Genomic DNA, 15,372 nt, shown 5'->3' with positions numbered 1-15,372 from the left:
GATACAAAAAGCACCCTATGCATGAGAACCAAACATTGCTGTATCAGTCAACTAGTTCTTCATAGGTTAACTAACAGCCTCTGAGGAGGGTTTTTTACACCTTCAAGGAGGTGACAAGACTGTCTAAAATATGAAGTAACAGCCTGATGATGTTGGGATTACTGTGTTGCATCCACCTTTAGTCCCAGGTGAAATTAATTATAGAAGAGTTATGCTGGGATTGGTAGTTGTCTGCATTATTGTGGTATGGTTCTCATCCAGAAACAATGCTGTGGTTTTACCAGGAACCTAACATGGGTGCAACATTGATTTCACCCCTGATGCTTCCTTAAAAGCAAAGCTCAAAGAGCCAAGTAGCTTCAAAGGCTTCCTACTAGCTTGAAAAGCAGAAGTAAAATGCAGATTCTTCGGCTGAAAAGACTAGTGGCCTGCTTAGCTTTTCTAGGCATCACTCTCTCTCCTAAGTAAGATTTCAGAGTGCAATTTAGGACTGAAGTTAGTTTCCCACAGAAATTCCTGCCTTCTGTAGATACCCTGCACAAGACAACAGTGGGAGCGTAAAAGGAAAATGAGGTAACACCTGATTCCACCTTGTGGAACAGGCAATCCACTGGCACGAGAGACAGGGACACAATCCTTATAGCCTCCAGAAGTAATTCTACTGCCCTAGAAGCAGCATCTTTGCCAGTCAGCCATAAGCATTTTAGTTGCAAAGAATATGTCTTCCTCAGCTGCTACTGCACGCAGCTACGGCTGTTAAGAACCTTCTCACCATGTTGTCTGGCTCTCTTCACCCTGGCTTTCACTAGGACAGGCCTGCACAGCCTACACATGTAGCTCCCTTTATCAACCCTAGCAACCACAGCCTCATCCCACAATGAAACAAAATCCCAAGTAATGAATGAAATAGCAGCATTAGCACACACGGGATGGGATGCTCAACTGCTTAAATACCTATTTGTGTGACATTGTACTATTCATAACTGTTCATTCATTTCCTCAGTACTGATGCCAGATTCAAAGCTACCTGCAGCTTCTGTCAGCACATCCCTTTTAAAAAAGGATCTGACTTATCTGATCACATACTCAGAGCTTTGTGTTTTTATTTCACTGAGATCTCATGCTTTCTAACCAGTTTTTCTCTGCTTTGCCCTCATTAAAATCTACAGACACTGACTCCACAGATATATTAAGATTCTTCTCACTTTTAAGCAGACATGCAAAGCCCTTCCACAGCTCATTCATAATTCTTTTTCAGAAATCATTAATTATTTACATCGCTGTCCTGTTAAAGGCCTCATTGAGACTCTCCCACTTGCTGAGAGATTTTTTATTTTGTTATGCTATAAGGTCAGACCAGTTGTTTAAAGCGTATAAACAGATAGAAATGTAGTTAAATCTGATTTTCATCATTACTAAAGCATAAGCCTAAAAGTTCCATTTAATTAAAATAACAAAGATTCTGTCTTCCGTCCCCCTGCCCCTCAATCGTACTTCCACTCACTGGTTTTAAAGGTAGTTGGGACCATAAAAAAAAAGAAAGGTTCTAATCTTAATTAGCACTGTGCTTCCTAATTACAACTCTAACTCAGTGAAGATCTTCACTACCATGGTAGTAGGGGCAGATCTTCTGGTCTTCTGAGTACATATCATCATCACAGAAAGAGAGCAGGTAAACCATGCGTGCAACTTCCTTATTTGAGTCTTAAGGGGCTCCTGGCTGAAAAGACCTGGCCTGAAGCTGCAGAAAGCAACAGTTCTGGCTGTGGCAGCGCAGCTCTTTCCCTCTCCCATGCAGGAAACAGGCTGCCACCTGAACCAGTGCTCGCACAACCCAGTGTTGTGAGCCCACTATGGTGCTGTCTGCAGGACACACAGTAAGGACATCATAAATTGAGGGAAACCAAAGCCAGCTGGAGCAAGGAGTAATTCAGTGAGGGATGTACTTCTATTCTCCAGGTGGGGAACTTTCTTTAAGTGTTGGGAAGCAGAGGAGCAGGTGGTTGTTGAAGAGGCTGGCAGGTGACATGACTGCAGCACAAGGAAGGCCCAGGAGGAACACAGACAACACCACACAGAACACCGGGCTCTCTGAATGGCGCCTCGGGACCAGCACATGGTCATGGGCGACCTTGCCTAGGAGCCTCTTCTGCTGCAGACAAATCAATCCCCTAATGCAGTGACACCAGAGAAAACTCAAGGAAAATTCAGCACAATTTTCTCCTCAAACCCACCCCAGCCTCACCTTCGGGTTATTTCGTAGCCTATGGTGATACAATCTTTTCTCTCCCCCAATTTTTATTTACTTTTGAAAAGATTATTACCAAACTAACAATATTGCAGAACTTTATCCTCTCAAACTACATAACAGCTTCTTTCTACCAGCCTGTCACCTTCACCTATTTGTTTCATGTTTCTATAACATCACAGTTTTTCAGTATATCTGTCCAAAATTTCTTCACCAAGCTTCAATGTATTACGCAGAAGAAAAATAACTGGTTATAAATGTTTCCTGCTTTAATACAGTCTCACTTCAACCTTTTCCCTTTAAAATTTTAAATACTGAAAAAAGTTCACGTAAAACAAAGTGCAGAACATGAGTTCACTGTTACAATCTTTGCTATGACACACCTCACTTACTGTACATTACATGGTTGAACAGACACTAGAAATCTAACTTCCCATTGATATCTAAGCCAACGTTTCCTCCAAACACATTTTCAAACCTTTAATGGTCCAGAACCCTGGTAAATGTTAGCGTTTCACCTTTCCTACGTCAGTTTCAACAAATGTGTCTTTACCTGAGGTCTCCCTTGGAGATGAAGGAATTTTTTCCTGTATTGATTACCTAGAGGAAAGGAACTGATCACATGTACGTACGTTTATTCAACTTGACAATCAGCTTCTAAAAGAAGATGGGGTACCATGATTGCCATTAACATGCTACAGTAGGAGCACTCACAGTGACTCAGTTAAACCGCTGCTCAACAATATGTTAAGTCCCATGCTCCCCAGTTCTGGAAAAGTTTTGCCCTTTTCTCATTCCTCTTTTCTGAGAGCTACAAAAGAGCTGGGCAGGGCAGAGCCCACCGTTGCTCCCCCAGAGGTCCCCAGCAACTGTCAGGAACAGGAGGGGTTCTCTGCCTTCATCCTCCTGCTGGTCTTTTTTGGAGACACGTCCTTCTGCACAACCAGCTCCTCTTACATCTGGTTCTCTACATGCATTTGTGCTCAGTGCCCGCTGCAAATTTCATTTGTGTAATGCAGAGATCCATTAATAATTTAAGATTAAAAAGGAACCCAGGCGCAGGAACATTCCATTTTTGCTCATGCGATAGATGCTACTCCACTAGTACGTCAACTCAAGTTATCTTTGTGCATGCTACGTTAATTCAGTAAATTCCTTTTCAAACAAAGTCCATTCAGAAACTGTCTGGAGAATCTACACAAGAAAAAAAAGTTAATTTTTTAAGGTGAACCTGCCAGATTAACACCCAGAAAGAGAAACATGAAGAGATTTTAATTTAGCCCATCAAGTTTTCAAAACGACGGGGGCAAACAGGGTAAATCGTAAGGAAGCCCTCTTCACGAACAAATCAGTCATACCAGACGTACCGTTCAACGTCCCAGTGCAGTACCTACACCGCGCTCGCCCGGAGAAATAAACAAAATGAATAAAATACTTTAAAAGGAATCGAAGAGCGCGGCAGCGGCACCCGGAGGAGCCGTCAGCGCCCTGAGCCCGGCCGCAGCCAGGCGGGGACTGAGGCCGGGCAGGTGCCCGCTCCCCGGGCTCCTCTCCTCAGCCTCCCGAACGGAACGGAACGGAACGGAACGGAACGGAGCGGAGCGGAGCGGAGCCGCCCCGGCCTCCCCCGGCTCCCTCCCGGCGCTCGGCAGGGGGCCGAGCGGCTCCGCACCGCGGCGCCTCCCTCCCCGCCTGCCCCGGGCCCCGCTGCCTCCTCTCACCTCAGCGCCAGCCGCCGTCGCCGCCGCCGCCACCGCCTTCTCCTCAGCGGCCCGGCCCCGCCAAGCGGCCCCTGGGCGGGCAGCGCCGTCACGTGAACGCGCTCGAGCACGCGGGGCCGTTAGGGGCCGTTGCGGCCGTTGCTGGGGCGCGGCGCGCGACGGCGCTTCCAGCCTCGCCCCTCGTCTCAGGTGAGGCGTCGTGACCCCGCTGCGCCTCGCTGCCTGCCTCAGGGAACGCCGCTTGTCTGCAGCAGCCGAGGGGCTGCCAGGGCAGGGAAGCTGTTGCAGGTCCCTGCCGTAGGTCCCCGCGCCATCCTGGGCACTGCGAGGGGCAGGAGACCCTTGAGGGGCTGAATGCCCCTGTGGTGTGTGTGTGTGTCTGTGTTGAACGTTTCTGTCTCTGCTGAATAAACTCGGGTGTTCACCTCAGTTTCCTCACACATTTTCATGTTGAAGCTGAATCCTAGCTAAAGAGGAGCGGTAAGTGTTTTGCCACTTTGTCCTCGCTGAGTGTGACCTCTGTACCAACAATACACTGACAGCACTCTTAAAAGAGAGCACTTGAGGGAAACCATGAATAGCCGAGCTTTGTGCAGTATCTCAGAGGGTTGCGGAGTGTATGGCTTAGTTACAGCTCAGGGAATGGCCCAGTACTCTGGTAGGAATGGAGCCATCTCTGCTTACCTGGTGTCCTGATTGTCAGCCCTGGATCTTTCTGTCTGGGGGTTCAGTGCGAGTTCGGAGGACTCGGGGGGGATTCAGGCTTGGTGCGCTTGCTAGTGCTTTATGTCTCTCAGCAGGGACATTTAATGTTGGTTCTTGAGGGTTACTGACAGCTTGGGCCTTCTGAGGGAAGAAAAAAAATATACAGGGTCTAAAGACAACACAAACTAGCAGCATTAAAGGTTTGCTGTCAAAATGCTCCCCCATTTCAGTGGCAGAGGTCAGCCACGCTTCTGTTTAGAACTAACAAGTCTATGCCCCAAACCGCATAAACCACAGCAAAAGTGGAGTTCATTGAATTTGCTTTCTGTTTTTGATGCTTTATATTTCATGTGCCTTGCTGTGTAGTCATGAAGGCCTGAACAGCCTTACCTGCTATCAGCAGCATCATGCATGCTGTATCGATATGCTGTATGGTGCAGCAGGGTGGATTACCCTGTGTGGAACGCCATGCAGCCTTGGCTAGTCTGCCTCCAGCACATACATCATTGCCTTAGAGTACTGTCAAGCACCAGCATACCCTATGCTGTAACTTTAAAAAAAAAAACAACATGGGAGGATAATCACAGGACTGCAGGAACTAGGTCTTACTGTAAGCCCCTTGCTAAGGGAACAAAAAGAAAAGTTGCTAACAACTTCACTAAATGTTAAGATTTTGAATAAATTCTGAAAGCGAATTACCTTTGTTGGTTGTGTGGTATCAAGGGAAAAGAAACATTGTTGGGCCACATTTATTCCCTAGAAATGGAAGGATTATTTTGCTTGGGAAGAGTTTATTCAGACTTCTGGTAACCCATGTTTAAAAACCCAGTAAGGAAGCTTCCACAGTGCTTCCACAGCATGTGAGTGCAGAAGTGTATGGTTGTGCAATTTCAATGAGTACAAGCAGTCTAAATTCCTGTAACTCACGCTGGAAACACTATTATTTGCAAGGCAATTGGAGCAGACAGCAGAGCTCACAAGGTTATCATTTGCGTCTGTTCAGAAGATGGCCTCAAACCTTGTATTGGCTAATATTTTTAGCTCTGCTAAGTAAACTCATGTAAGATCAGAGTCAACCCATGCAACAGGTTATATAAATTGCTTTAAATCAGCTGCTTTTTGTGAACACTGAATACCTGGCTTCTATTTCTTGCATTTCTTTTAGCACTTGAAAATGAATTTAAGGTGTGTGAAAGGTGCGTGACTGACAGTTCTGGAAATTGAACTCCCATGTTTAATCCCAGACTGGGTACAGCACAAGCAAGCTTCTCAGTGCTACTGGGGAGAAAATGGTTAGGCCAAGGGTAGTCCATTCACTTACTTTCTCATGCCTGCAAAGGCAGGGTTTCCTGGGAATTGTGACTGACAATTCACTCTAAGACTTAATGGGAATATACGGCTAGGCCAGGTAGCTTGGTAAGTACTTCAAAACCAGTGTAAATAGCCTGTAGAGAGCAACAAAGAGAATCTGGCTGTTTGGGTCTGTCCATCAACTGGTACATGAGCTCTCCATCTGTGCAAAAGACTTGGGATCATAGGGATGAAATAGGAAACCGCATAATGTGAGTAGTCATAAAAAACACTTAAAGACTACACTATAAGATTAATCAATGATTTCTTAATCACTGATTGCATGATGTACCAGGATATAATGATAAAGTAAATGGTAATAGGTATTGTCTTTCTAGGCACACCAGCTTTTCGTGGATATTGAGAGTAATACTATTTGATACATTTCCAAGGTATATTTCCTTAAATATCAGGCTAATTGTTAATTTATTACAAGAGAATGCTAGATGTATTTTAATACCACGATATCAAGATGCCAGAAGTTTACTAGATTTTTTTTTTTCTAGCAAACACAGAGATACAAAAATTATGTGAAGGAAGCTGTGGAATCTTTGTCTGTCAATTAGTGAAATATGTTTTGTAAGTTATCAGAAACTGGTGTTGCACTTAATTTTTAAACTGTCAAGTTGTTTCCTCACTGCCCTGTAGTTACCAGGTAGAGGATATCTTTTTACATTAAAATTGTGCCTTGGATACTAAGGTTACACGTTTAATTCAGAAAAAGCAAGCATTTAGTAATTCACCTGTTTTCTAAAGTATGATTGTCCTGTTTCAGCCTTAACCTATTGTTAAACAGTACTATGGAAATCTTTACAGCACACTTACTCTGTTTCAACCAATTTTGATTTATGATCCTTACTGTTTTTTGTAGATAGATTCGTTTATGCTTTTAAATGCAGCTTCTTTTTGTGCAAAATTGCAGGTCCTGAAGCTGTGAGCAGACATGGAGGATATAATACTATCCTTCCAAGTGGACATGAACTAGATGATCAGAAGCTGTGTAAGTTCCAGGCTTCCAGGAATGGCTGCCTAAGTATGTTATTAAATTCACTGTTAAGAATAATCCTTGGCTGACAGTTGTGTAATTTTTGTGACAGTATCTCTTGAACTCAGTCAGAAGACAGGCTGATACCAGTCATGATGTCAAGACTGTGATTACATTGCTCACCATTCACAGATACCATGGTGACAAAAATATTTATGGTTAAGAGTCCTTTCGTTGCTACACTGTAATACATGAACTGCAGTTACGTTATTCTGACTAAAGTAGCTTCCGATGACTCATGTCTGGAGATAATAGATTTGGGAGAGGTTTTTGTTCTGTAGAAAAGTGATATAAAATCTGATCTGTGGTAATTAATACATTTGTCCTCTTCTTCAGCACCCACTAAGCGCATAAGGTGAAGTTAGACTGAGTGAACTTTCTGAAAGTCCTAACACCTGTTTTCAAACAGTGCCTGGAAGCATGATGTCTTGCTGAAAGTGAACAAAGCATAGGCCTTTGTGCTGTGGTGGAATAGGAAGGTTCATCTACTCGGTTCTGCAATCTGAGCAGTGGTGACCAGGGCAGTCATATATGGGAAGTGACAATGAGCATGTCAGGGCAGTGATGCCCCTGGCCTTTCCAGTTAGGTCTGAAAGCCAATGACTCATCATGCTACAATTCATTGAGATACTTTTAATATTTTACCCTCTATTGCCACAAATGTATTCTCGGGGTTATGGCAGTGGTTACCATAGCCCTTTACTACCTTAGCAGGCAAGAATAGACTTCAGATAATGGTGTCCCATTGCTGAGTGCTCTCTGACTGCCCATAGCCTCCCGCAGGCTGTGTCCAGCTCTGGCTCACATTCCCATCCCGGCATTTGGTGGTAGGGCAGGTGGAACTCCTGTTCTCCACAGCTTTGTGTGGCAAAGATCACACTGATCTTATGTCCCATGGGGCATCCAAATCACAGTGATTCAGCTACTCAGGATTTTCAGAGTCTTTCCTAGAAAGCCTTGTGATGTCTTTAAGCTGCAATACAACAAATCATTCCAGAGGAGTGAGAGGTTTTAGTTCTTTCCTACAAAGTTTTGGCAAGCCTACACGTAAAACACTATACATAGTTCAGTGGGAGTTGTGAGCAGACCAGCAGCTGAATGAGACATCAGAAGGCATACTACAGCATTTTGCTGTTTACATCATCTTTATAGGCTGTTATAAACATAATATTCTAACACTGAAGCAATGATCGCTCTGAATCACTTTGTGATTGTGTACTAGAGAAATCTTCTACGTAAGACTGAAAGAGGTTTGGCTGAGTAAAGATGCTGGCTTGGAAACTACATGAGAGAGAAAGGATTTCACTGGCTGGTTGTTTTAACAGTGAAATATTTTAGCCTAAGCAGAAATACTAGTTAGGCTGGAGAAATGCCAAACCTATAATACACAAAGTCTACTTTGCACAGAGCAGAGGGAATCCATCCCTACTTGAATCTCTCTTTGCTTTAGGGCTCAGAAATGGGCAGGATTGAAATGACAGCAGAATTCCTGAGGTCTAGTGGTTCTTACAAATAAAATTGTACTTGCTCTGCTTTGACAGATAGTTTATGTTTATCTAACATTACTCAAAGTGGTGTTTTCATACAGCTCCTTCTTGTTAAATAAAAAAGCTTATAACCAGCTTGGACAAACCTAACCAAATGAAGAATACACTCTGAAGAACTCTGGAAAGAACAATAATGTTATGTAAGGAGGATAGAGAAGACAAACCTTTTTCCTCGTTAATTCCCATGGTTTCATTAAACAGTCAGTGAATACGTTCAGCCACCCCTAGCTAGTCTTCTGGAAAGCATAAAATTGAGCAAGGAATTTTTATGTTACTTAGTAATAAAACCAAATTGATTGAGGCAAAAAGAATCATAAAGTAATGTAGAGTGTTAGATTGTCTGAAGCTTATCCAGCCTCAAGTTCAGAAGTAAAACTGAGACAGAGCAAGAACTGATCAAAAATTCCTATACCATCCATTTCCTACACTGGAACTGCTGAGCTCAGGGATGGATTTACTATGGGGAATGAGAAGGGACTAAGTCTCTCCATTTGCGTGGGGCTGTGTGTCCCTGCAATGTTTAGTAAAAGCATTGTGTCCCTAGAATCTTCCTCTGTCTAGCCTGAGTTGCGGAATTTAACCCTGCTGGAATCCAAGGTGGATTGCAACAATGTGTAGTGTGTGCAGTCCTTTACTCTGCCAATACAGAGGATTTGCACCAATGTAGCTGCATTCCTAGCAAATCCTCAGTATAACAAGCCAAGGCCTGAAATACCACCTGGACTTCTGGACTTGGTTCTCAGCAACCTTTCAGCATAACCTTTCACCATGCAGTGAGTATGAAATGCGACCAAACCAGAAGAGCACAGTTTTATTCTGCTTCACAAAGAATAAGTGATCAGATGCAACTTGATGGAGAGTAGGTCCACTGTGAATTAAACATTCGTTAGCTGAAAACATACACTGGGCGTAATCAAAGTACTTGTTTGATGATGCAGATTATTGCAGGGAGCAGTCAGTTCCCAAGAAAAAGAGAGTTTTGTCTCCCTTCCTAATTTTAGTGTGATACAAATTTCAGATTGTTTCATGTGCCTTTGCTCCTGATCTGGGACCAGTGAGGGAGATGAGAATTAGCACACTGCCTCCAACCCCTATCACCTCCTGCCACTGAACCCCTGGTGTATACAATGTGTGGGAGTCTCACCTAAGCATCACTCTCACGTAAGCATCTTTTTTGTAGTGACTGTGCATATCGGTTCAAATACTGCTTGCTGGAAAACAACTCTAGAGCACATTACTGGAGCTTGCTTGCTCCCATTACCATGCTTGCTCCCCTCACCCTCATTTATCCTGTTCACTAGTTACAACAAAGAATTAAGGGCGTAAAGTATGATTTTGTTCCTGTCCTGACAAATGCCTCTCACAGTTCCAAACGACTTTGGCCAGAACAAACCAGTCTGTATAACTGTAGGAAAAACAGTGCCTTCCGCTATCTCAGAGTATGATATGCATACAAAAATAGATACAGATATACCTGAAAAGGCACCACTGGTATTTTTTTTTGTAGCTCTCTAGATGGTACAATATGTTATTGCAATTACATGTAATTGTCAAGTCTTTGAACCTCCTGTAAACATCCTTTCCAGACCCAATAATAGGTTACTGTTCATAAGAGGAAATTTAACTGTAAACACGCATGCTGTTCATTCTTCTGACTGTTTATGCTGTCTATTCTGTCCATTTTCACTTCTTTGTTCTTTCTCACATTTATCAGCTAAAATAAAATGTGGTTGTTTAGATAACTTTTTTTTCAACAGAAGTTTGGTTTTAAGGAGAACCCCAAACCAACCCTCAGGTCAAAGTAAGAAGTTCTGCCTCGGGCTGTGAGTATAGGGGCTGCAGCACCACACAAAGCCATCTCTCAGTTATTCCCAGTTTCCTTAATAAAAATTTTTAGATGTGACACCAGGGTGGTAAAGGCTGTGAATCTTCAGATAAATGGTCAGACTCTGGGCTTCAGGGATGAAGGCCTGGCAACCATGGTACTACAGTAGAGCCTACAGGGCATCAAGATTCTGTAATGTGGAAAGGGATTTCAGCTTGCAGCTGTGTACTGACATGCACATTCCCTGTCTAGTGTGCAGAAGGAACACTTCTGTAAGCTGGGTCTTTGAGACTGTTCTTTTGATTGGCAGGTCACAGACTGCGTTACTGGGAGCACATCATTTACAAGAACTTACTCTAGCAAGTCAAAGATAGGAAATCAGCATCAGTACTTCCAGCTATGGAAAGTTTCCTTCCTTTCCATCCCTGAATCTATATTGGCTCTATATTGAAAGATAACATGGCAATCTGGCCCCTCGTCTGTTCTATCATGTCACTTGTCCTGTTACATATTGTAACATATCCTAAGAACAGAAAATTCAGTGAAAAACTTGATGAAATCCATAGTTAAAAGCCCTGTTGTTTTTAAAATTTGGGGTTGTTTTATGGTAGTTATATGACTTGTTTATTTTTTAGACTGAAATTGGTCCATGAAGTAAAAAAAAAAAAAAAAAAGCCTTAGTGACATAGTGACATGATTGACATTCTGCATTATTTGGCAAGGGCATTTGTATTGTGGTATAATGTGGGCCATTAGAAAGAGAGTTAAGAAATATTTTGTGATTGGCCACGGTAAAATTGATTGATAAAGCACATGCATTCATCTGAAAACATTTCAGTTTTTGGTCTATTTCTGAGCTTTCAAGCACTCTTGTTAATTATTTATTGATAATTGATCCTTCTGAGAATGAAGAAGCAAACAGCACTGCTAATTCTATAGTGATGATAATATAGATTCATGTCTACTTTTTAGTGGCAGAAAGAGGCAAAGAAAGCAAAAAGGTCCATGGCTCAAATCAGTAGAAATCTGAGAAATGATGATAAACGTGATGTCTTCAGTGGTTGCTGTTTCACACTTGGAGAACAGAGCTGTCATTTTTGCAGTTAGAAGGCTACCAGGAAGGGAAGTAAGTGAGCACTTCTGTGACTCTGCCAGGGCACCTTGTCTGGTTTATGCATCTCTATTGAATTCTGTGAGAGAATTCTTCCTCTGAGAATTGAGGAAGATCCAGTTTCACATTTGCATGTTCTAGGAATCTAGTAGTGTCTGCGCTGTGACAAGAATTTCCCCACAGTTGGGATATTTGTTGTCTGAAATTGGCTAAACGTTAGGATGAAACTGGGTGTGTGAATATAAAGAAAGTGTCATGCCCTAAGAACAATTGCTTTTTAAGGGATTCTTTTCTCACTAGCCTGGGTTCCGATGAAATATGCTGTGTCTTTCATCTCCTCTGTGTAATGGATTGGGGCTTCTGAGCTAAAGCCCAATTTGTTTTGTTGCCTGGTGCAATGCAGCAGCAGCAGCCTGCCAAATAGCTTAGGTATCAGTAAGAGTATTGCCATGGGCTTATTAGCTCAAATGCTGTCTTGGGCTGATGTGGTTCCACCACTTTCAGTTCTAGGGCAGCGTAGGCTTCCTGGGTATGAGTGGTGCAGACCTCCTGTCCTTGTTCTATGGGAATAGCTGGCCCATTCTTTGTGCCTTATTTATGCTGATGCACAAGTACAGGCATTGTGTCAGCCCTAACAGATTCAGCCGGACAACATCTCTAACGATGGCTTTGCTGGTGTGAATAACTGAAGGCCTTGGGTTTGTAAGAATTCATTCTCAGAATTTACAAGTGAGGTGTGACAAAATCACTGGGGTTGAAGGTAAAATAACGTGTATTGCAAACAAGGACTTTGCTATTTAGCAACACCTGCTTACAGAATGTTTCATTTCAGTTCATTTTAAGCCCAGTACTTACATTGCTGCCTCACCATTCACTTTTTCCCTACCTGCAAATCATAGGGTGACTGTTTGAAGAAGATTGTGTGTCTCAGAGTGTGTGGGTGAATGGAAGGTTAAACATTTTGACTGGCGTTCAGGTGCATCTTGTGCAATCAATCCCAGTGATATCATATTCAGTCAGAAGAGTTTCCTGTTTTGGGGAGAAGAAAAGGGAGGGGGAAGGTGAAGGGTAGGCTCTTGAGTATGTCTTCAGTGTTGCATTAGAAAAAAAGGACTTGCGCTTTGATTGTTGGCTGCAGCTGGGTTCCTAGCAGATATGATGACATGCTGAGTGTTTGCCGAAGTGTTCAGGAAGGCAAGGGAAAGGGGCTGAGACCCAGGACCTGTCTGTTCACATTTCTCCTGAGGTGGCAGGCAGATGGGGAGAGCTGGGAACATGGCTGTATCCTATAAAATAGTGTGTGTTTCTTTGTATGGTCATGGAGGGGCCAGATATATTTGCTTTATGGGTACTGTACTTGTATAACAAAGCAAGACACCTTAACAGGAAAGAAAAGGTCTTTTGTCTGCAGTAAGATGCTGAAATGTATCCAGAATTTTGATGTACATAAATAAACAAGATAGTCAATGCTTTGATAGTTCGAAGATGATGATAATGGGTGATTGAAAGATTCTTTTCTACATGGAGCTCAGGGCTTAATGGGCTAATTCTGACAATGATGTCTGCACTGCTCTTTGCATTTTTTTCAGTTCGTGTTTCAGTCAGTGAAGTTCTCTCAGCATATTGGTAGCCACTGAATGCTTTACACAACATTTATGCTCTTGCCATTATGATTGGAAAACTTTTTTTTTTTTAATTTTGTACATGATGTTCTTGAAAAGTACTCTGTCAAGAGCACTTCCAAATTATCAGCTCATGCACAAGTCACATATGCTCTCTGTCTATCAAGATTTTCCTGTGGTGCTAGAACATTAGTTTACTTGAAATGACTGGGCTTCACCCACTGGTATTCTTTCTGGCTGCCCTTCATGTAGAATTGGGAAGTAATATCCCTTTTGCAGTCTTGTGCAGCTAAGATGTGTAGGTTGGTGCCAGTCTCTGGTCTCTTGGAGTTAGTGATATTCAAAGCCTTGAATGTCTAGGTTATTTCATCTGATAAAGGAATGTCTGTTATCAAGGGGCAGGAATTGCATGTTTTGTCATCATTTAGAAGGTAGCTGGGTATAAACGGTTTGTTTTGGACATCTGGGATATATGACGCTTGTGCAGCTGGACACAGTTAAATTAAAAACAACAACAACAACAACAACAAAACAAAAAAAAACAAAAACAAACAAAAAAGCCAAAAAAATGGAGCAGATTGAGTAGTTTTGTTACAACAGTTTAAAAATGTATACCTTCCTGGAGAAAAAATCTTTCTGAGGGAGCAGATGTAGTGCAGAGAGTTAATAGAAAGGGCATGGGACAGGAAGCTTCATGTCTCTGTAGGCTGTTGGAGGGATTCCAATAATGATGTAGAATCTGAGGAGTGGTAGGACACAGAGGTGGTGAAGCAGCTGTGGATGATAATGCATTCCTAAGCAGTTCTGCAGTTGTGTGCAAGGAGTAAGAGGTACTAAAACAAAGGCACAGAGACAAAAGGATGTATAATCTGGTACATTATCCTCTTAAAAGTGAAGGATAGCCTGGCACTGTCCTTTGCTATCTGGCTTTCTGCAGCAGAGCACAGCTACCTGAGTATTTTGGCTTCACAACTGACAGACAGTCACTGAGAGAATAGTAGGGCTCCAAGGTCATTGCACACTGGATGCCGGAAATGTAAACACAATTTATCTTAGAAAGACACTAAAGGTGGCTTGCACCCCTCAGCCTGCCCTGCCCTCCCCTCCCCACCCTCCAATAAACCACGCACCTTTTTAGCACCATTTGTCATCACAGAGGGAGGCCTTTGATGACATTTTTTATTTAGTTGCACACAATAACTGGGTGCAGCATAGCATAAAGCAGCTGTAAACTAGGGGAATAACATAATCCATCTATGTATAAATCTAGTGACATCTGCTATAGTTATCGCTATATCATGATTCTAAGGCAGCTCAGTTGGACACAGAGAGAGAGAGTGTTTCCTCTAAATACAGAAGCTTCCAGCCACTAATAAAGGTATCTTATGTAAAATTTAATTTAGAATTTCATAGCTATCAGTTTCCTTACAGCTGCCTTTTCCTGTACAGTCATTAAAACACATATGTTCTGCAGATGCTGGCAGGGTTTTCAAATACCACATGCAAAATGGAAAAAGGACATTTTCCCTTAATGTAAACAATCTTTCTTCTTGCAATAAAGCACTTTTTTCCAAGATTTACTGGCTCATTACTTTTAGTGACCATCATGGAACTTTCTTTCTGAAAAATGTGGAACACCTGTCCTTTTAAAACCCAGTCTTTTTGAGATGTCTCAAATTTGGCATCCCAAAATTAAGGTCCTCCAAGTGGATAACCAGCCTTTGGAATTCTGGCTATTACCTTCACTCAGCCCAGGTGACCCCTCATTGCAGCACGGGGAATTTTTTTATCATGAATTTCTGGTTAAGTCTTAAATCTCTTTCTGGCAGAGCTGTTTTTATTGTTCTACCTTGTGAAAAAAAAAAAAAAAACACAAAAAACAACAAACACCACAAACACATTAGCCAAACTTAAGACAGTGCTCATGAATCCGGAACGAACATGGAAGTTTGACTCCATAGGCTTTAAATTACATTCCAAATAATTTTTTCCCTAAATGGTACTCTATAAAAAGGCATGTAATTTGATTATTCTTTACTTATATGTTTTGTACTTAGTGATCCTGGGCAGAAATAATGTTACCTGGAAAGAACCTACATGAGAATAATAAGGAGAGGAACTGTTGTAGTAATAGGTCAGAAAGAACTTGTGGCTGGGGAGATCTCTTATCAGCATTATTTTTCCTCAGTGCTATTAAT

The 15,372-nt window shown here is 42.3% G+C and overlaps 1 protein-coding gene across 4 annotated transcripts in view; it reads right to left on the bottom strand.

The window, feature by feature from the left end:
* RHOBTB1 (Rho related BTB domain containing 1) overlaps nt 1-4,035 on the bottom strand; it is a 52,632-nt gene extending 48,597 nt beyond the window's left edge. For 2 of the 4 annotated variants that reach the window (XM_035536745.2, XM_035536792.2), the window contains exon 1: nt 3,616-3,894. The gene's annotated coding sequence lies outside the window, so the exon portion shown is untranslated. Of the gene's footprint in view, nt 1-3,615; nt 3,895-3,969 lie in introns of those variants that run through there. The other 2 variants (XM_035536782.2, XM_035572655.2) reach the window with 2 other exon arrangements.
* Between the last annotated feature and the right edge of the window lie 11,337 nt (nt 4,036-15,372).

The sequence above is a fragment of the Cygnus atratus genome, chromosome 7 (assembly GCF_013377495.2).
Source record: "Cygnus atratus isolate AKBS03 ecotype Queensland, Australia chromosome 7, CAtr_DNAZoo_HiC_assembly, whole genome shotgun sequence".
NCBI classification, from domain to species: domain Eukaryota; kingdom Metazoa; phylum Chordata; class Aves; order Anseriformes; family Anatidae; genus Cygnus; species Cygnus atratus.
The sequence above is the reverse complement of the archived record's forward strand: the minus strand, read 5'-3'. Positions and strand labels throughout refer to the sequence as shown.